Source organism: Colias eurytheme, chromosome 20, assembly GCF_061535395.1.
Source record: "Colias eurytheme isolate Ceu_HAF_F1 chromosome 20, ilColEury1 Martin Lab GWU primary, whole genome shotgun sequence".
NCBI classification, from domain to species: Eukaryota; Metazoa; Arthropoda; class Insecta; order Lepidoptera; family Pieridae; genus Colias; species Colias eurytheme.
Window position 1 is genome coordinate 4,468,339 of NC_142999.1, and position 23,319 is coordinate 4,491,657.

The 23,319-nt window shown below is 37.9% G+C and overlaps 1 protein-coding gene across 1 annotated transcript in view; it reads left to right on the top strand.

Moving 5' to 3' along the window:
- The first annotated feature begins 6,606 nt into the window (after positions 1-6,606).
- The window catches only part of LOC149899593 (atrial natriuretic peptide receptor 2-like), a 74,856-nt gene continuing 58,143 nt past the window's right edge, over positions 6,607-23,319 (top strand). The window contains exon 1 of the mRNA XM_090113952.1: positions 6,607-6,713. The gene's annotated coding sequence lies outside the window, so the exon portion shown is untranslated. The remainder of the gene's footprint in view (positions 6,714-23,319) is intronic.

Here is a 23,319-nt window from a genome sequence, read left to right on the forward strand (position 1 = left end):
CGTTTTTGTTACAGTTCCATAATAAAAAGCTATAATAAAAGTGTGCTATAAAGAAATAAAAAGGACATTTCAAGTAATCTTAAAGTTGTTAAAGAAATGACAATTTAAACGGAGTCTTATCTCTTAATATTAATTCTAGCGTAAAATTTCTAAAAAAGATCATTTTTACAACTCAAGAAACTTGGCGATTTAAAACTTGCAGCTTAAATATGAATTAAAAACAGTGAAGTAGAAAATATACATTGTTATACATAAAGTTAGTGACATTGTTTGCACATTTAAGATGTAAAAAATGATTAATAAGTATTGTACTATCTTATAAACAGATAGTATTAGATTTTTCATAAAAAAATAAATATAGTTTGTATTTATATCTATCTCATTTGTTGGTTAAAATTTAATAATTAAAATTATTCGATAGGTATAGTGAAAATTAAGCAACAACAAATTTCTCTATATACAAGTAAATGTTAGTATGGTTGATATCTACACTAATATTATTAAGCTAAACAGTTTGTTTGTTTGAACGAGCTAATCTCCGCGTTAAATCATAATACATAATTATCATCACGCTAATACCAACAGGAGCAGAGCAATGCGGGTAAAACCGCAGGGCACAGCTAGTAGAAATAATTAAACAAATGATAAGAGTCAACAACATATAATTTCTTTAAAAACATATCATTTAAACATAAACTAAATGATAAGGAATTTGCACCAAATTGTTCAACTTAAATTAGAGCGTGGTTAAAACCCCTTCTAATCTTAAAGTAAATAACGGTGCCAGGATTTGATTTCAATTCATCCGGAAGTTTATAAGCCAAATTCGTTAGTATAATCTGCACTGGCTCCCAAGTTTTAACAGTAGACCTCTCGACTTTACAATGAGGTCGTGTGCTTGCATAACTACCGAAAAGATCCATATAGCTGCTAATGTAGCTATACGTAGTAAGAATAATTCTTGATGATAATTATTATCATTTGAGTCATTAATTTATCAAACTCCAACAGTAATTTATGCAACTAGACTTCTTTGAATCGTCAAAATACATAATTTAATATATCTACCGGCCATGTAAAGCATCATTAATTGTTGGTATATTTATAAACAGTTTCCAATTTCAGTCTATCCTGTTTGCTCAATAAGTTTCCTACCATGTTTTTATTTGACAAAGAATTCCTTATTATTTTCTACAAACACGACGTTGAGGAGTATTTCAGTTATTTTATATTTTTAGACACAATACAATGTCGTAAAAAGTTAAATGGCTAAGAATGTAGAGATTATCAAGGGCTATTTTGTGGTATATCCTATAAAAATTGTGACAGTTACCGAATGAAAGAAGAAACAGAAATACATACTTAAATAAATATCATTCTTAATTGTTTGAAAAAATTGCTTAGTTTTATTAAGTTTTCAAAAGCTCCAAAACTTTAAGAAATTAAACATCGATGAATAATAGCGTTTGCATAAAAGGGTCGTTAACCTTTTTCGTGGTGAATCGAATGCTATCATCGTCTAGAGTTTCTTATAATTGTTTGTATAAAGTTCTGTATAAATTCAGAAATTCGCTAGTCCATGTTATTTAGCGGTCTTAAATTTTCTTAAGAATGGTTTTAAAATGGCCTAGCTTCGTCAATGGCTGTCACACCTTGGCAGTTCGCCAGCTGGATAGCAGACAAGGGGTTGAAGAACTTATAAATCATGGAAGGGAATCAGGCTATTACTAAGACTACCTGCTTAGGACTGAGAAGATGTACATTATTCATGTCGGCTGCTTTTTGTCATGTCAACAACCCACAGATGTTTTTTGTCGTGAGTTATTAGTGTTTCGCTGTTTATTATTCAGTGTGTTTTGTAGGTTCTCATTTGTGTTTAAATAGAAAATTTGCTGATATTTTCGATGAAAAAAAAAGGATAAAAATCTTTTAAATTGTAATTATTTTCAGAATAATAATATTAATGAACATCATATTATGATGTTAATTAAATATGACTTCGACATTATGTGATTTGCGAAGCTAATATACAACATTTTAGACCTTAAATTCGTATAAAAATAGACGGAAACACCATAATTTATTTGTAATGAGTATCCAATAAGAAAAGTATTTAAAATATATAGTAAAATTAAAAACAAACAGTAAAATCTTGAAGTTTGTCGCAGAAATTGATATAAGTATCTAAGTATACTTCTTAGTATAATTTTAGCAAGAATTTAATACAATAAGAACTTTAAAGAGATTAACAACATTACCTTATTATATGCACGAAACTTACGAACTCACTTTGTCTGACTTGGAAGTTAAAACTGTTTCAAATGTTCTTTAGGGTGCGGAAAATTTAATATTCTTTAATAAAGCTGGCACCTAATTTAATGTTTTATAATTATAGAGATAAAGCAGGTTTATTTTGTTGGTCACGGAAGAATTCTACCATACCCGTGGCCCCGTCGTTGATGCGGCTTGACGGAACACAGTGGGGTTTTGGTCGGTAGGAATCCGACATAACCCACGGCCCCTTCCCCGGAGGCCGTGGGTATCTATGCAAAATTTCCCCACTAAAAAAAAAATAGGTTTATTTTGTTGGAATGGTAAAAATTTCAGTGGTTAATTGTATTTAAAAAGGTAGGTATTTTGATTAAATTTATGTCATATATTCAATATTGTTTTTGTTAACTGATTACCTAATGAATGTTAAACTTGATTTGCAAAAAATTGTGAAGAACATTGGTCTTTTCTAGCGTCTGTGTAGTTTATTATGTTAAAAGTTGTTTAGTCCATAGAGTCATTATAGGTCCTTGTGAAATGTCAAGGATTTATACCGAAAATTGAATTTATTGTTTTACTTATTTATTGTTATACCTAAAAGGTAATTGTAATGATTATATAAGCTCTGCAAAAAGGAATGCTTTTACAGTACTCAGTAGTGTCACACAAAACTTGTAATAATTATAAATCGTAACATAATCTCTGGATATTTAACTGCTTCCAAAGGTTTAATAATTCGCAGTAACTTGGGTCGGAGTTCGGAGTATTTGATATCTGACGCAAAATTATCTGGCTCGTAATGGATTCCGGGAAAAATATTCTATAGGCATATAATTCATTTTGAGGATCTCGACCCTTCTGCTGATATTTTAAGGGGTTCGTGTTTACGTTTGATAAAAGGTTACCATTTTTTATAATATCAAGGTGGTCACTGGTTCAAAATCAAGGTGTAAAAGTTTTGTGTGTACCTAATGACGAAGATAAATACAAATAAAATATATGTTGTAATTTAATAAAACATTAAATTAAATGAAATTACTGTTGGGCTATATCTATTCCGTAAATTTCAACATATAAAAGCTATTTTAACAATGGCTAAATAATTTGATTCAATCATTTCCGATGCATCGTTAGGTATTTCAATAATTACAATAATTGTACATTAAATGTAGTTTATAATATATCGCATGGGCAATACAATTTCATTTGCATCAAGTATACGTTTAAGGATGCCCTATCATACGCACTTAAGCTGAAATGGAGCTGGGCTGGCCACATAGCCAGAATGAAGGACGACCGTTGGACTATACGCCTTACATCTTGGCCTGGTCCGAAAGGCAAAAGAAAGCACGGCAGACCCCTATATCGCTGGGCGGACGACATAACAAAAATAACCGGCGAAAAGTGGATGGCACAAGCGCAAAATAGAGACCACTGGAACAGTCTGGAGGAGGCCTTCACCCTTGCTTAAAGGGGTTCTCTAATGTTTACATTAATACATATTACAATCACTAAATCTATAATTGTATAACTCATTTTATATTTATAAGTCCAACTATAGTGTAGTATATTAAAATAAGTTAATGTTACCTTATTGTTTAGCATGTAAGATTATATTGTGAATAGAGAAATAAAGGCTTTTTTATTTTTATTTTATTTTTATTTTTATACGTTAAACATTTCATTTCTATGTTGAAGTAAAAATATCTCTTCATTTGCGTGTCCAATATGTTTCCGAAAATATATTCCAATTTGAAACATATTTACGAAAACCCGGCATGATTTTTCATGTAAGCTCGTTTTTATTTGCCTCTGGTGCAAAAGAAGAAACATTCTAAGATTAAGGGTTTTATTTCTACGATTTGAACATAAAATAAAATGCGATAAAAATACGAATCGAATAAAGAAATGGAAAATACATTTGTGTATTGTACTTAGGGTCAGAGATAAACAAATCTGAAACCGTTTAGTAAATCGTTCGGGATTCAATTAGGACTAATAATCGTATCTCTGCCATTACCACGTTAGGTTTCCGAACGGAAAATCCCTACCGAAGAACACAATAACGTCTCATGAATAATAAGTAGCTTCATAATTTATTAATAATCTTCTACCCTTTGCGTCGCGTCTTATAAAAGTATTCTGTATCGGATTTTGTTAACGTAAAAGTATAACTGGGTTTATTTGAGTAGAGAGCTCTATTTTATGAATAAATTTGTAAAAAAGATAGGCCTTTCTGTAATTGAGTTGGATGTTCACGCATTACCATGTTTCCAGAAAAAGCCACAACTGTTTAAAAGTAAATCAATATAAGAGAAATATCATTTAATTCGGAACAAAACAGATATTTTTAAAAGGTTTGGAAATTTATATTTCACTAGATTTCGGCCCGCGGCTTCGCCTGCGTTTTCAAAGGAAAACCCGTATTGTTCCAGTTCCCGTGAGATTTCCGGGATAAAACGATAAAACCTATCCTCTGTGTTAATCCTAGTTACCCTATTGTCCTAAATTTCATTGTAATTGATTCAGTAGTATTCCCGTAAAAGAGTAGATAATAAACACACACACACATCCAAACAAACTTTCGCATTTATAATATTAGTAGGATAGTAGTAAGTAGGATTGACATAAATATACTTTAAACATAATATGTAGGTTAAATTATTTTGTTAAAATATAAAAGTAAACGAAACAGAGTACCTACTTACACCTTTATTATAATAAGTAAAGAAAATAACACCCGCCCAACTCGAACAGGCTGTGGTTGAGGTTTTAAGAAGTTACCTCGTTATGTAAAATAAGTTTCTCTTTCAATTTTCATAGAGATTTTTGAAGGTATTTTTTATTTATAACACTTTACTATGCTAAAAAACTAAAACTTATAGCTAAACTAGCACAGAGGGCGGCCTTATCACTAAAGAGTGATCTCTTCCAGGTATTTATGTAAGTTTCAAATAATAAGAAGCAATAAATTGCTTTAGTTATAAATGACTGTTATTAATACATTTAAAATATATTTTCAAAAAAATATTTAAACTAATAATAAGTATTTATATCTAATATTAAAATTATTTACAATTATTATTCGTGATGAAAATAATTGAAAAAAATAAGGTCACCTACGAAAAGAGCACGTTTCAATGACAGAATAAATAATAATAACGAATAAAACCTAATCTACGAGGTCTTTTACGAAAAGCCTTTTACTGCTGTATATTTCGAAGTGAAATTAGATCTTTAATCTAATATTTAAACAAGTTTCAGGCTATGGTTTTTCGTGCGTGGCATCGAAATTAAAAGAAGCCTATGCATTAATTGTTTGAGGCAATAATCTATAATCAATGTCATTACCTTTACACTAATGTCTCTAATAACTCATTTAAAAATAGTCTGATAATGTGAACACACGAATTCTTTTTGTTGAAAATTGTTAAAAGTATTTCTCAAACCACAATGATAAGATCTATAAGTTGTCGCTGAAAATCAGCTCTGCAGTGAAAGTGAATGATGAATGCATGAAAAATTGTTTATTGCACACAAAAATACAAGATTACAAAATAAGAGTGATACAAGATATAATATGTACAGAGGGCGGTCTTATCGCTGTACGCGATTTCTGCCAGACTACCCAAAAAAAAAACATAAGGAATACATATTTTATGCATGTATGCACCATGCATTACATTTAGGTTACATTTAGGTTAGGAAAGTCTATCTTTCACTGTAAAATGCTGTGCGGCATTCCTTTTAGCTTGTAGGTTTAGTAATTAACTAGTTTGTAAGTACATAGATTGTTAATTTTTAATGTACCTGGCCTGCTTGCTAATAAAGATTATTATTATTTTATTTATTATCTAAGAAAGTTTTGAGTCCTCTTTGTTTAGGTCAGGTGAATTTAGAATACATAATTTTTATGCTTTACTCCAGTTTTTATGGTAAGTAAGCTAAGCTTTCTGTATATGCTATAGCGAGACTTCATTTAGTAAGTATTCACCAGGTATATTGTTTTTAGCACCTACCCTAAAGCGTTAGCTATTGTTTGTACTAGTTATGTTCAAAAAACGTGGGGTTGACAACTTATTAATATAGATTATCTTGCTAATCTAAGTTCAATCTAAATTGACTGAATCTTTTCTCCTTTAATTATAACGTAAATCAGTAATTAGTCATGTAATTTTAATCACCTGTGTGAATAAAAGTTCAAAATGAAGTCATTTTATTTATTGATGGCGATCGTAAACCCTAAATACGCCCAACGCTGGGTTTGAAGCCTCATTGATCAGATCCTGCTAAGCCTCCGTAGGCTCTACGAGACAGTCGCGCTACGTCCGTAGACGAACACGCTCGTAGCACCCGCTACGAACAACTTTGTAACGCGAAATATTAAAAACTGAGTGTTTATTGTGTTGTGAAGTGAGTTGTAACTTTGGAGAGTTGAAAATGTAAGTTTCAATTTTGTTAATTTTATAGTTTCAGGTCATTGAACTTTATAATTTGGTATCGTGCTCACCTTTGCGGAAGCTTTAATGTTTGAACTTTATGATTTATTACTTGTGAATTCGTACACCCGTACAAATAAACGAGTTATAACATTTTATGCAAAGAATAAACTAAGAATAAGGAAAAATCATACAAATAAACACGAAATAAATGTAACCTAGTATAACTTCGTAATAAGTATTCATACTAATGCTATTCCGTCCTTATTACGGCTACCACCCTAGTATAAGTCTGACATAACCGAGTTATAACATATCTTTTAGTACATTGTGTTGTGTTTTACAAGTTTTAGAAGCAATTTTCAATCTAAATTTGAGATAATAGCAATGAGAGTAATACGAGAAGTAGGAAAAGTTGAGCAAATTAATAATTTCATTACGTACCTATTGAAATGGAAAATTTTGTATGAAATGTCAAAATATACGAAATTATGAAAAACCCTTTTGATATTTATAATGATTTATTTATTTACAACATGCGCCAAACCATACATACATAAAACTTATTTCTAAACTTATCACAATAATATACACTTTCATTGAAAATATAAATCTTCTAAGCCTGGAGTTGTATGTTTTGAGTACCAGTTATTTGGCTACTCTCTATCTCAAAGTGGGTTTATCTTCTGTTCTCCAGATATTGGATAGAGTTATCTATCATTTGCTTGCATATTTAATGATATATTTAAATTATTTCCAATAAATATTTAAAAAATAAATAAACAGAACATCGTATGATGAAACTTCACAACAAATTCGACGAAGTCAAACGAGCGTCAGCAAAATGACAGCACCAAGGCTTAACCGTAGACAATTTCAATGTTTTTCATAATTTTGTGAATGAATTGCGACGTTGCCGCTTCGCGCCTATTGCATAGCGTGAGCATAGATACATCGACGTTATTCCAAATTTATTTGTAAGAAATTATGACATCCTTATTCTTTATTTATTCTTATCATATCTATGCATTGCATAAGGTTTGAATAAGCAAGTTTTTATTTGTACGGCTGGTAGAGTTTAAAAGCAAACTTGAATATAGGCTGAATTTAATTAAGACATTATTATGGATATTTTTATTTTTTCCATAACAAAACGTTATTATTTTTCCTTAATGGATGAGATAATTGTAGCGTAAAATTTAATTAAAACTAGTTAGCACAGAATTTATTAGAGCAGATAATTTATTTGGAAGGTTTCGGGTATGCTTAATTTATTAGTTCTTTTATGTCTTTGTACTAATAAGGTAAAAGCTTGAGATATTCAGCAACTTTTCCTGGTTATTGACCTGGCGGTGTGCTTAGTCAGCATGATAAATGATCATTTTTAAAAGAAGTTTACTCTGGTGAAAAATTATTCGTCACTACGTTCAATGCAAGGTAAATAATTCTTACAGTTTTTTAAAATAGGCTGAATTATATCCTTTATAGGAAGATTATTGTTCATAAACGTAACATTCAAATTGTAAACATGAAAATAATTATGAAGGCACTTGCCTTCATAAACATATAATGAATTAAAATTTGCGTTCTACATTTTTCATTACTACAAAAAGAAGTTAAAGCAATTATATTTTTAAACCACTTGAATTTGCCCGTAAATGTGGCCTAATTTTGTTCACACGAATAATTAAGCCGTCTTGTGACGCTTAAGCGGACGCTTACATTTATAATTTATCTTATTCTTAATACTAATTAATACTACTATTATAAAGGCGAAAGTTTGTAAGTATGGATGTATGGATGTATGGATGTTTGTTACTCTTTCACGTAAAAACTACTGAACCGATTACAATGAAATTTAGCAAAAATATAGAGGGTAACTTGGATTAACACATAGGATAGGTTTTATCCCGGAAATCCCACGGGAACGGGAACTATGCGGGATTTCCTTTGAAAACGCGGGCGAAGCCGCGGGCGGAAATCTAGTGTTCTCATATTTAATTAAAACTGGCAAACATTCATTCAATTATTTCATAATAAAGTTTTCGTAACTGCACTTCAATTAAAAACAGTTTTTAGTTTAATATCCTATTGAAAAGCTACCAAGTTCAACTGATTAAACTTAAAAGATATAATGAAAAGACTAAATGGTAAAATGATTCTGAAAAATAAAGCATTTCATGGTAGATGTTAACAAAATTTATTTATTTTTAACCCAACGTTTTGGACATTTAACTGCGAATGTTAATCACTGCTGAATATATTTTTTAATTAGAAGAGACACATTTTTAATGAATAAATGTCATTGCTATGAATTTGAGGTATAACTTTTAAAATAAATAACTTCAAAACCTCATAATGGGAAAGAGTTGACTTAAATTATTTCTACAATAGATATACTTCTTCTTGTTAATATGGTTACTATGTTCATTAGTTTTCATTTGAATGCACTAAAAGTATGTTCCTAAACATATTAGGATGTTAAATATGATAAATTCTTTGTGAGTGTTTGTGTTCTTCTTTGTGATTTTGTTTTTAATTTTTAAAGAATACGAATGTTAACATGCATTTTATACAATTAGTTTCAAACCCGTTTTAGGTCAGAGCAAATAAGTACCATTTTTTTTGTCTGTCAAAATGACATTTGGTTTTGCTTCGCTATGTTTCATAAGCTTTTATTTTCCTTGCTTCGTTCGTATTTCCGTCGTTCTGGTTAGAGCTCTGTAATCCACTTTAAAACATTTTTTGGCTCCATTTGAGGAAAATTTGGATGTAATTTGGTTCATAACACAGTTATGGCATGATAATTTTCGTGTAGTAAATTTTTCAGTTTTGGAGTTGGTGTTCACTTTGTTATAATTTAAATTTAATTAGCTTGGTGAATTTACTTTACAAGTTTCGTAATATAGTATACACTTCCTTAAGAAAAACAATCCAGTAAGAACATACAGTAGACCTTAATTTTTATCCTTTCCGTTCAAAATATAAACATATTTTTTTTTAAACTTGACGGGAAACGAGTATTTGCAAAAAATGAGAAGTTAAGCCCCTTTTTTAAGATGACGTAAATCGCATAAAGCTACTTACTTAACATACTTATGGTCGACACTTTAACATAAGCTTTTCGGAACACTTTACTGTCATATCCAAAGGCAGCAGTGAAGCGATCACATGCATTTTTTTACCTATTTCTGGACCTATGACTGAACCGTTTATTATATTATTTATCCTACATTTAAAAAACATTCCTGCCAAATTGTGACAATATTAAATAACGTAAAACAACGAGATTTAATAATGGATTTAGGAAATATTTATACCAAAAACTCTTTTGTTATTCAATTGTCGATCCATTTCCCGCCCTTTGATGAAAATCCAGCTGTGAAGGCTGTCGCGTGACAGGGTGAAATAATTTATTATTTATCGCAGGACCCAAGGCCACCGTGATAACATACAAAGGTTCCGAAAAACAGACATGCCAGTCGAATACGTAATGTGTAAATTGAATCACTTAGGTTTAGCCCTGAGACTAAATAAGTTCCACACAAATAGTGTGAGATTTTATTCGCCTTTCCTCGCCATTAAAAACTATATTGGCTGTAAAAGTAAGTACGAGTTTATAGCTCTGCAGACGTTTATTGTAAGAGTTTTAATTTTCGTCTTAAAATTATTGTAATGACTGAACAGTTTAAGCTATAAAAATTCATCATAAATGAAACGCATTTCTTGTGATATACCTACCTAATTTTTTATTCATGGAATAAGAAGCAGAATACGTAAGTCGCATTAGTACCCTTGACCTTATACTTGGAACAAAGTATTGATTTAATTAAATTATAACTTCTGTTATACGTTTCTATTGAATACTTATAGCTCTGCTCCGCGGTTGAACTCGCAGTGCTCCGCTCCTATTGGTCTAAGCGTGATGATATATTATAATATTATAGCCTATAGCCTTCTTCGATAAATAGGCTATCTAACACCGAAATAATTTTTCAAATCGGACCAGTTCCCGAGATTAGCGCGTTCAAACAAACAAACTCTTCAGCTTTATAATATTATAGTATATATAGTATAGATTATGCTGGTATATTCACATTTCATAGGGTTCAAATTGTGTTTGTTTGTGTATAAAATTAAAACTGTGTGTTTTTTTTTATTTACATTTTAACCCATTGACCACCGAGCGGCCCGATCGGGCCGAGACACAATAGATTTTCTATTGTGTCTGTGATCCGAGGACTGACGGAATAATAACGAATTGTGTATGTAAAATTAAATCACAACCGTTATTTTAGAACCTGTGTTTTGTATTTACTTTATCCATTTGCGTAATTGATTCATTTGAAAACTTTTTTGCCGTTTTTAATGGAGCTCGAGCGTTTCCCGTAGCTATGAAAGAGATTGGTTGTGTGAATTCGATTGAAATGAAAACATTCATTTTGCCAATATAAGAAAAGGAATCGCTATTAATAATAATAGTACCGGTCTTAAATTAAACATCATTAACTTGTATATGTAACTGTGTGTTTGTATGTAAACGACTTCTTCAGCTTCTTTTTGATCCACTTGAAACGGACACATATTATTCAAACTTTGTACACTTATTAAGGATTAAAAACATTTTAAGCGTGTTTTTAAACCATGTAAAAGTTATCGCGTTAAACTTTTTGTTAAATTCAATCATTTCTAACACAACAATGCTTACATAAATTAAACACAGGAGAACACTATTTGTTATTATTAATATTGCAAGCACGTAACACGTGGCTTTACAATCAGCATTGCTTACGTAAGCAAATAATGGCTGTAATTGAGGAAAAGCGCTTATTACGTGAATATTTCATAAATTAAACAGAATTCATTAAAGAACCTCTTATCAAACACGTTTTCTAATAGAATATGATTCAATTTCACCTCACAATGTAGATAAATAATTAAATTCCTATCTTATAGCAATTAAAAAAATCCGTATACAATTACACACAAAAGGTTATGAAAAACGTTTTAAAAATACTACTATATGATCTATGAAAATAAATCACCTTATACATCATGGGAAGTGTGAAGGAAAAATGTGACACTCGCTCGGCAGTGAGAAATATATCCAAATAAAGTGAAAAAAGGTATAAAGGAACTCGATACCGATATAGTAATCAGTCAAGCTGCACACAACAGCTAAGACAAAGCGTAGGTCTTAAAATAGATCGTGTAAAGCGTGTAATGGGTCAAGATTAACATATTAATTGAAATTGGTCAATGGATACTGGATATTTAATGAAATACTGTTCTGTGTAAAACTTTGTAAATCTATGTTTTGAAAAGATGTTGAAATAGTAATGGGTTCGTAACCCATGATAAAAAGTAAGTAAATAATGAACATGCTAAATGGTATCTACCAGATAAAGTTAAAAGTGAACAACAACCGTCTTATTTTTAACCACACTATTTAAAATACGAGTTATAAACACTATCATATACCTAAATTAGAGTAAATATTTAAATAACACATTACACATAACTTTTATAACACATAACAGAGAACATAACAGAGAACAGCTTCAATAGTATCTTGGCAATAAATTTTGTCTCTAAGGATAGAAATACAAAAGCGGGCAAATGAGCTGGTAAGTTGTCTGATAGTAAAAATTATTGCTACCTTAAATTCACAGAGCGTCCCTTGCGTCCAAATGTGTGGCCAGTTTTATTCGCAAAGGAACAATTTATAAGGTATGTTAAGCAGTAGGTATGCTAATATGTTAAATATGGTCAAACATATTTTGAATAGCTGAGTTGCGTTATATAACTTCAAATTACAATTCTATATTCTTATATGAAATTTAAATTATTTCTGAACTAATTTGCTTGAATAACTGTCCAGTCTGCTCTATAAATTAGTGTGAATAAAATATTTAATTTATTTTTCTAATAGTTTTTGAAATGCGGATTTGGACGTGGACGTGGACGTGGACGTGAATGTGAATGTGAATGTGAATGTGAATGTGAATGTGAATGTGAATGTGAACAACGAACAACGAACAACGAACAACGAACAACGAACAACGAACAACGAACAACGAACAACGAACAACGAACAACGAACAACGAACAACGAACAACGAACAACGAACAACGAACAACGAACAACGAACAACGAACAACGAACAACGAACAACGAACAACGAACAACGAACAACGAACAACGAACAACGAACAACGAACAACGAACAACGAACAACGAACAACGAACAACGAACAACGAACAACGAACAACGAACAACGAACAACGAACAACGAACAACGAACAACGAACAACGAACAACGAACTACGAACAACGAACAACGAACAACGAACAACGAACAACGAACACCGAACAACGAACAATGTGAATGTGGATGCGGATGCGGATGCGGATGCGGATGTGGATGCGGATGTGGATGTGGACGTGAATGTGAATGTGAATGTGAATGTGAATGTGAATGTGCATGGGAATTTGAATGTGAATGTGAATGTGAATGTGAATGTGAATGTGAATGTGAATGTGAATGTGAATGTGAATGTGAATGTGAATGTGAATGTGAATGTGAATAACGAACAACGAACAACGAACAACGAACAACGAACAACGAACAACGAACAACGAACAACGAACAACGAACAACGAACAACGAACAACGAACAACGAACAATGTGAATGTGGATGCGAATGCGGATGCGGATGCGGATGCCGATGCGAATGCGGATGCGGATGCGGATGCGGATTCGGATGTGGATGTGGACGTGGACGTGGACGTGGACGTGGACGTGGACGTGGACGTGGACGTGGACGTGGACGTGGACGTGGACGTGGACGTGGACGTGGACGTGGACGTGAACGTGAACGTGAACGTGAATGTGCATGTGAATGTGAATGTGAATGTGAATGTGAATGTGAACAACGAACAACGAACAACGAACAACGAACAACGAACAACGAACAACGAACAACGAACAACGAACAACGAACAACGAACAACGAACAACGAACAACGAACAACGAACAACGAACAACGAACAACGAACAACGAACAACGAACAACGAACAACGAACAACGAACAACGAACAACGAACAACAAACAACGAATAACGAACAACGAACAACGAACAATGTGAATGTGGATGTGGATGCGGATGCGGATGCGGATGCGGATGCGGATGCCGATGCGAATGCGGATGCGGATGCGGATGCGGATTCGGATGTGGATGTGGACGTGGACGTGGACGTGAACGTGAACGTGAATGTGCATGTGAATGTGAATGTGAATGTGAATGTGAATGTGAACAACGAACAACGAACAACGAACAACGAACAACGAACAACGAACACCGAACAACGAACAACGAACAACGAACAACGAACATCGAACAACGAACAACGATGAACGAACAATGTGAATGTGGATGCGGATGCGGATGCGGATGCGGATGCGGATGTGGACGTGGACGTGGACGTGGACGTGGACGTGGACGTGGACGTGAACGTGAACGTGAACGTGAACGTGAACGTGAACGTGAATGTGAATGTGAATGTGCATGTGAATGTGAATGTGAATGTGAATGTTAATGTGAATGTGAATGTGAATGTGAATGTGAATGTTAATGTGAACAACGAACAACGAACAACGAAAAACGAAAAACGAACAACGAAAAACGAACAACGAACAACGAACAACGAACAACGAACAACGAACAACGAACAACGAACAATGTGAATGTGGATGCGGATGCGGATGCGGATGCGGATGCGGATGCGGATGCGGATGCGGATGTGGATGCGGATGCGGATGCGGATGCGGATGCTGATGTGGATGCGGATGGGGATGTGGACGTGGACGTGGACGTGGACGGGGACGTGGTCTTGGATGTGGATGTGGATGTGAATGTGAATGTGAATGTGAACATACACAATCACAAACACAAACTCGAACACAAAAACGAACAACGAACGGCGAACAACGAACAATGACCAACGAACAACGAACAACGAACAACGAACAACGAACAACGAACAACGAACAACGAACACCGAACAACGAACAACGAACAACGAACAACAAACAACGAACAACGAACAACGAACAACGAACAACGAACAACGAACAACGAACAACGAACAACGAACACCGAACACCGAACACCGAACAACGAACAACGAACAACGAACAACGAACAACGAACAACGAACAATGTGAATGTGGATGCGGATGCGGATGCGGATGCGGATGCGGATGTGGATGCGGATGTGGATGTGGACGTGGACGTGGACGTGGACGTGGACGGGGACGTGGTCTTGGATGTGGATGTGAATGTGAATGTGAATGTGAATGTGAATGTGAATGTGAATGTGAATGTGAATGTGAATGTGAATGTGAATGTGAATGTGAATGTGAATGTGAATGTGAATGTGAATGTGAATGTGAACAACGAACAACGAACAACGAACAACGAACAACGAACAACGAACAACGAACAACGAACAACGAACAACGAACAACGAACAACGAACAACGAACAACGAACAACGAACAACGAACAACGAACAACGAACAACGAACAACGAACAACGAACAACGAACAACGAACAACGAACAACGAACAACGAACAACGAACAACGAACAACGAACAATGTGAATGTGGATGCGGATGCGGATGCGGATGCGGATGCGGATGCGGATGTGGATGCGGATGTGGATGTGGACGTGGACGTGGACGTGGACGTGGACGGGGACGTGGTCTTGGATGTGGATGTGGATGTGAATGTGAATGTGAATGTGAATGTGAATGTGAATGTGAATGTGAATGTGAATGTGAATGTGAACAACGAACAACGAACAACGAACAACGAACAACGAACAACGAACAACGAACAACGAACAACGAACAACGAACAACGAACAACGAACAACGAACAACGAACAACGAACAACGAACAACGAACAACGAACACCGAACAACGAACAACGAACAACGAACAACGAACAACGAACAACGAACAACGAACAACGAACAACGAACAACGAACAACGAACAACGAACAACGAACAACGAACAACGAACAACGAACAACGAACAACGAACAACGAACAACGAACAACGAACAACGAACAACGAACAACGAACAACGAACAACGAACAACGAACACCGAACACCGAACAACGAACAACGAACAACGAACAATGAACACCGAACAACGAACAACGAACAACCAACAACGAACAACGAACAACCAACAATGTGAATGTGGATGCGGATGCGGATGCGAATGCGGATGCGGATGCGGATGCGGATGCGGATGCGGATGCGGATGCGGATGTGGATGTGGATGCGGATGTGGACGTGGACGTGGACGTGAACGTGAACGTGAACGTGAACGTGAACGTGAACGTGAACGTGAACGTGAATGTGAATGTGAATGTGAATGTGCATGTGAATGTGAATGTGAATGTGAATGTGAATGTGAATGTGAACAACGAACAACGAACAACGAACAACGAACAACGAACAACGAACAACGAACAACGAACAACGAACAACGAACAACGAACAACGAACACCGAACACCGAACAACGAACAACGAACAACGAACAATGAACACCGAACAACGAACAACGAACAACCAACAACGAACAACGAACAACCAACAATGTGAATGTGGATGCGGATGCGGATGCGAATGCGGATGCGGATGCGGATGCGGATGCGGATGCGGATGCGGATGTGGATGTGGATGCGGATGTGGACGTGGACGTGGACGTGGACGTGGACGTGGACGTGAACGTGAACGTGAACGTGAACGTGAATGTGAATGTGAATGTGAATGTGAATGTGCATGTGAATGTGAATGTGAATGTGAATGTGAACAACGAACAACGAACAACGAACAACGAACAACGAACAACGAACAACGAACAACGAACAACGAACAACGAACAACGAACAACGAACAACGAACAACGAACAACGAACAACGAACAACGAACAATGTGAATGTGGATGCGGATGCGGATGCGAATGCGGATGCGGATGCGGATGCGGATGCGGATGCGGATGCGGATGCGGATGTGGATGTGGATGCGGATGTGGACGTGGACGTGGACGTGGACGTGGACGTGGACGTGGACGTGGACGTGAACGTGAACGTGAACGTGAACGTGAACGTGAACGTGAACGTGAACGTGAACGTGAACGTGAACGTGAATGTGAATGTGAATGTGCATGTGAATGTGAATGTGAATGTGAATGTGAACAACGAACAACGAACAACGAACAACGAACAACGAACAACGAACAACGAACAACGAACAACGAACAACGAACAACGAACAACGAACACAGAACACCGAACAACGAACAACGAACAACGAACAACGAACAACGAACAACGAACAACGAACAACGAACAACGAACAACGAACAACGAACAACGAACAACGAACAACGAACAATGTGAATGTGAATGTGGATGTGGATGTGGATGCGGATGCGGATGCGGATATGGATGCGAATGCTGATGCGGATGCGGATGCGGATGCGGATGCGGATGCTGATGTGGATGTGGACGTGGACGTGGACGTGAACGTGAACGTGAACGTGAACGTGAACGTGAACGTGAACGTGAACGTGAACGTGAACGTGAACGTGAATGTGAATGTGAATGTGAATGTGAATGTGAATGTGAATGTGAACAACGAACAACGAACAACGAACAACGAACAACGAACAACGAACAACGAACAACGAACAACGAACAACGAACAACGAACAACGAACACCGAACACCGAACAACGAACAACGAACAACGAACAACGAACAACGAACAACGAACAACGAACAACGAACAACGAACAACGAACAACGAACAACGAACAACGAACAATGTGAATGTGGATGCGGATGCGGATGCGGATGCGGATGCGGATATGGATGCGGATGCTGATGCTGATGCGGATGCGGATGCGGATGCGGATGCGGGTGCGGATGCGGGTGCGGATGCGGATGCGGATGCGGATGTGGATGCGGATGTGGATGTGGACGTGGACGTGGACGTGGACGTGGACGGGGACGTGGTCTTGGATGTGGATGTGGATGTGAATGTGAATGTGAATGTGAATGTGAATGTGAATGTGAATGTGAATGTGAATGTGAATGTGAATGTGAATGTGAATGTGAATGTGAATGTGAATGTGAATGTGAATGTGAATGTGAATGTGAATGTGAATGTGAATGTGAATATGAATGTGAATGTGAATTTGAATGTGAATGTGAATGTGAATGTGAATGTGAATGTGAATGTGAATGTGAATGTGAATGTGAATGTGAATGTGAATGTGAATGTGAATATGAATGTGAATGTGAATTTGATTGTGAATGTGAATGTGAATGTGAATGTGAATGTGAATGTGAATGTGAATGTGAATGTGAACAACGAACAACGAACAACGAACAACGAACAACGAACAACGAACAACGAACAACGAACAACGAACAACGAACAACGAACAACGAACAACGAACAACGAACAACGAACAACGAACAACGAACAACGAACAACGAACAACGAACAACGAACAACGAACAACGAACAACGAACAACGAACAACGAACAACGAACAACGAACAACGAACAACGAACAACGAACAACGAACAACGAACAACGAACAACGAACAACGAACAACGAACAACGAACAACGAACAACGAACAACGAACAACGAACAATGTGAATGTGGATGCGAATGCGGATGCGGATGCGGATGCCGATGCGAATGCGGATGCGGATGCGGATGCGGATTCGGATGTGGATGTGGACGTGGACGTGGACGTGGACGTGGACGTGGACGTGGACGTGGACGTGGACGTGGACGTGGACGTGGACGTGGACGTGGACGTGGACGTGGACGTGAACGTGAACGTGAACGTGAATGTGCATGTGAATGTGAATGTGAATGTGAATGTGAATGTGAACAACGAACAACGAACAACGAACAACGAACAACGAACAACGAACAACGAACAACGAACAACGAACAACGAACAACGAACAACGAACAACGAACAACGAACAACGAACAACGAACAACGAACAACGAACAACGAACAACGAACAACGAACAACGAACAACGAACAACGAACAACGAACAACAAACAACGAATAACGAACAACGAACAACGAACAATGTGAATGTGGATGTGGATGCGGATGCGGATGCGGATGCGGATGCGGATGCCGATGCGAATGCGGATGCGGATGCGGATGCGGATTCGGATGTGGATGTGGACGTGGACGTGGACGTGAACGTGAACGTGAATGTGCATGTGAATGTGAATGTGAATGTGAATGTGAATGTGAACAACGAACAACGAACAACGAACAACGAACAACGAACAACGAACACCGAACAACGAACAACGAACAACGAACAACGAACATCGAACAACGAACAACGATGAACGAACAATGTGAATGTGGATGCGGATGCGGATGCGGATGCGGATGCGGATGTGGACGTGGACGTGGACGTGGACGTGGACGTGGACGTGGACGTGAACGTGAACGTGAACGTGAACGTGAACGTGAACGTGAATGTGAATGTGAATGTGCATGTGAATGTGAATGTGAATGTGAATGTTAATGTGAATGTGAATGTGAATGTGAATGTGAATGTTAATGTGAACAACGAACAACGAACAACGAAAAACGAAAAACGAACAACGAAAAACGAACAACGAACAACGAACAACGAACAACGAACAACGAACAACGAACAACGAACAATGTGAATGTGGATGCGGATGCGGATGCGGATGCGGATGCGGATGCGGATGCGGATGCGGATGTGGATGCGGATGCGGATGCGGATGCGGATGCTGATGTGGATGCGGATGGGGATGTGGACGTGGACGTGGACGTGGACGGGGACGTGGTCTTGGATGTGGATGTGGATGTGAATGTGAATGTGAATGTGAACATACACAATCACAAACACAAACTCGAACACAAAAACGAACAACGAACGGCGAACAACGAACAATGACCAACGAACAACGAACAACGAACAACGAACAACGAACAACGAACAACGAACAACGAACACCGAACAACGAACAACGAACAACGAACAACAAACAACGAACAACGAACAACGAACAACGAACAACGAACAACGAACAACGAACAACGAACAACGAACACCGAACACCGAACACCGAACAACGAACAACGAACAACGAACAACGAACAACGAACAACGAACAATGTGAATGTGGATGCGGATGCGGATGCGGATGCGGATGCGGATGTGGATGCGGATGTGGATGTGGACGTGGACGTGGACGTGGACGTGGACGGGGACGTGGTCTTGGATGTGGATGTGAATGTGAATGTGAATGTGAATGTGAATGTGAATGTGAATGTGAATGTGAATGTGAATGTGAATGTGAATGTGAATGTGAATGTGAATGTGAATGTGAATGTGAATGTGAACAACGAACAACGAACAACGAACAACGAACAACGAACAACGAACAACGAACAACGAACAACGAACAACGAACAACGAACAACGAACAACGAACAACGAACAACGAACAACGAACAACGAACAACGAACAACGAACAACGAACAACGAACAACGAACAACGAACAACGAACAACGAACAACGAACAACGAACAACGAACAACGAACAATGTGAATGTGGATGCGGATGCGGATGCGGATGCGGATGCGGATGCGGATGTGGATGCGGATGTGGATGTGGACGTGGACGTGGACGTGGACGTGGACGGGGACGTGGTCTTGGATGTGGATGTGGATGTGAATGTGAATGTGAATGTGAATGTGAATGTGAATGTGAATGTGAATGTGAATGTGAATGTGAACAACGAACAACGAACAACGAACAACGAACAACGAACAACGAACAACGAACAACGAACAACGAACAACGAACAACGAACAACGAACAACGAACAACGAACAACGAACAACGAACAACGAACAACGAACACCGAACAACGAACAACGAACAACGAACAACGAACAACGAACAACGAACAACGAACAACGAACAACGAACAACGAACAACGAACAACGAACAACGAACAACGAACAACGAACAACGAACAACGAACAACGAACAACGAACAACGAACAACGAACAACGAACAACGAACAACGAACAACGAACAACGAACAACGAACAACGAACACCGAACACCGAACAACGAACAACGAACAACGAACAATGAACACCGAACAACGAACAACGAACAACCAACAACGAACAACGAACAACCAACAATGTGAATGTGGATGCGGATGCGGATGCGAATGCGGATGCGGATGCGGATGCGGATGCGGATGCGGATGCGGATGCGGATGTGGATGTGGATGCGGATGTGGACGTGGACGTGGACGTGAACGTGAACGTGAACGTGAACGTGAACGTGAACGTGAACGTGAACGTGAATGTGAATGTGAATGTGAATGTGCATGTGAATGTGAATGTGAATGTGAATGTGAATGTGAATGTGAACAACGAACAACGAACAACGAACAACGAACAACGAACAACGAACAACGAACAACGAACAACGAACAACGAACAACGAACAACGAACACCGAACACCGAACAACGAACAACGAACAACGAACAATGAACACCGAACAACGAACAACGAACAACCAACAACGAACAACGAACAACCAACAATGTGAATGTGGATGCGGATGCGGATGCGAATGCGGATGCGGATGCGGATGCGGATGCGGATGCGGATGCGGATGTGGATGTGGATGCGGATGTGGACGTGGACGTGGACGTGGACGTGGACGTGGACGTGAACGTGAACGTGAACGTGAACGTGAATGTGAATGTGAATGTGAATGTGAATGTGCATGTGAATGTGAATGTGAATGTGAATGTGAACAACGAACAACGAACAACGAACAACGAACAACGAACAACGAACAACGAACAACGAACAACGAACAACGAACAACGAACAACGAACAACGAACAACGAACAACGAACAACGAACAACGAACAATGTGAATGTGGATGCGGATGCGGATGCGAATGCGGATGCGGATGCGGATGCGGATGCGGATGCGGATGCGGATGCGGATGTGGATGTGGATGCGGATGTGGACGTGGACGTGGACGTGGACGTGGACGTGGACGTGGACGTGGACGTGAACGTGAACGTGAACGTGAACGTGAACGTGAACGTGAACGTGAACGTGAACGTGAACGTGAACGTGAATGTGAATGTGAATGTGCATGTGAATGTGAATGTGAATGTGAATGTGAACAACGAACAACGAACAACGAACAACGAACAACGAACAACGAACAACGAACAACGAACAACGAACAACGAACAACGAACAACGAACAACGAACAACGAACAACGAACAACGAACAACGAACAACGAACAACGAACAACGAACACAGAACACCGAACAACGAACAACGAACAACGAACAACGAACAACGAACAACGAACAACGAACAACGAACAACGAACAACGAACAACGAACAACGAACAACGAACAACGAACAATGTGAATGTGAATGTGGATGTGGATGTGGATGCGGATGCGGATGCGGATATGGATGCGAATGCTGATGCGGATGCGGATGCGGATGCGGATGCGGATGCTGATGTGGATGTGGACGTGGACGTGGACGTGAACGTGAACGTGAACGTGAACGTGAACGTGAACGTGAACGTGAACGTGAACGTGAACGTGAACGTGAATGTGAATGTGAATGTGAATGTGAATGTGAATGTGAATGTGAACAACGAACAACGAACAACGAACAACGAACAACGAACAACGAACAACGAACAACGAACAACGAACAACGAACAACGAACACCGAACACCGAACAACGAACAACGAACAACGAACAACGAACAACGAACAACGAACAACGAACAACGAACAACGAACAACGAACAACGAACAACGAACAACGAACAATGTGAATGTGGATGCGGATGCGGATGCGGATGCGGATGCGGATATGGATGCGGATGCTGATGCTGATGCGGATGCGGATGCGGATGCGGATGCGGGTGCGGATGCGGGTGCGGATGCGGATGCGGATGCGGATGTGGATGCGGATGTGGATGTGGACGTGGACGTGGACGTGGACGTGGACGGGGACGTGGTCTTGGATGTGGATGTGGATGTGAATGTGAATGTGAATGTGAATGTGAATGTGAATGTGAATGTGAATGTGAATGTGAATGTGAATGTGAATGTGAATGTGAATGTGAATGTGAATGTGAATGTGAATGTGAATGTGAATGTGAATGTGAATATGAATGTGAATGTGAATTTGAATGTGAATGTGAATGTGAATGTGAATGTGAATGTGAATGTGAATGTGAATGTGAATGTGAATGTGAATGTGAATGTGAATGTGAATATGAATGTGAATGTGAATTTGATTGTGAATGTGAATGTGAATGTGAATGTGAATGTGAATGTGAATGTGAATGTGAATGTGAACAACGAACAACGAACAACGAACAACGAACA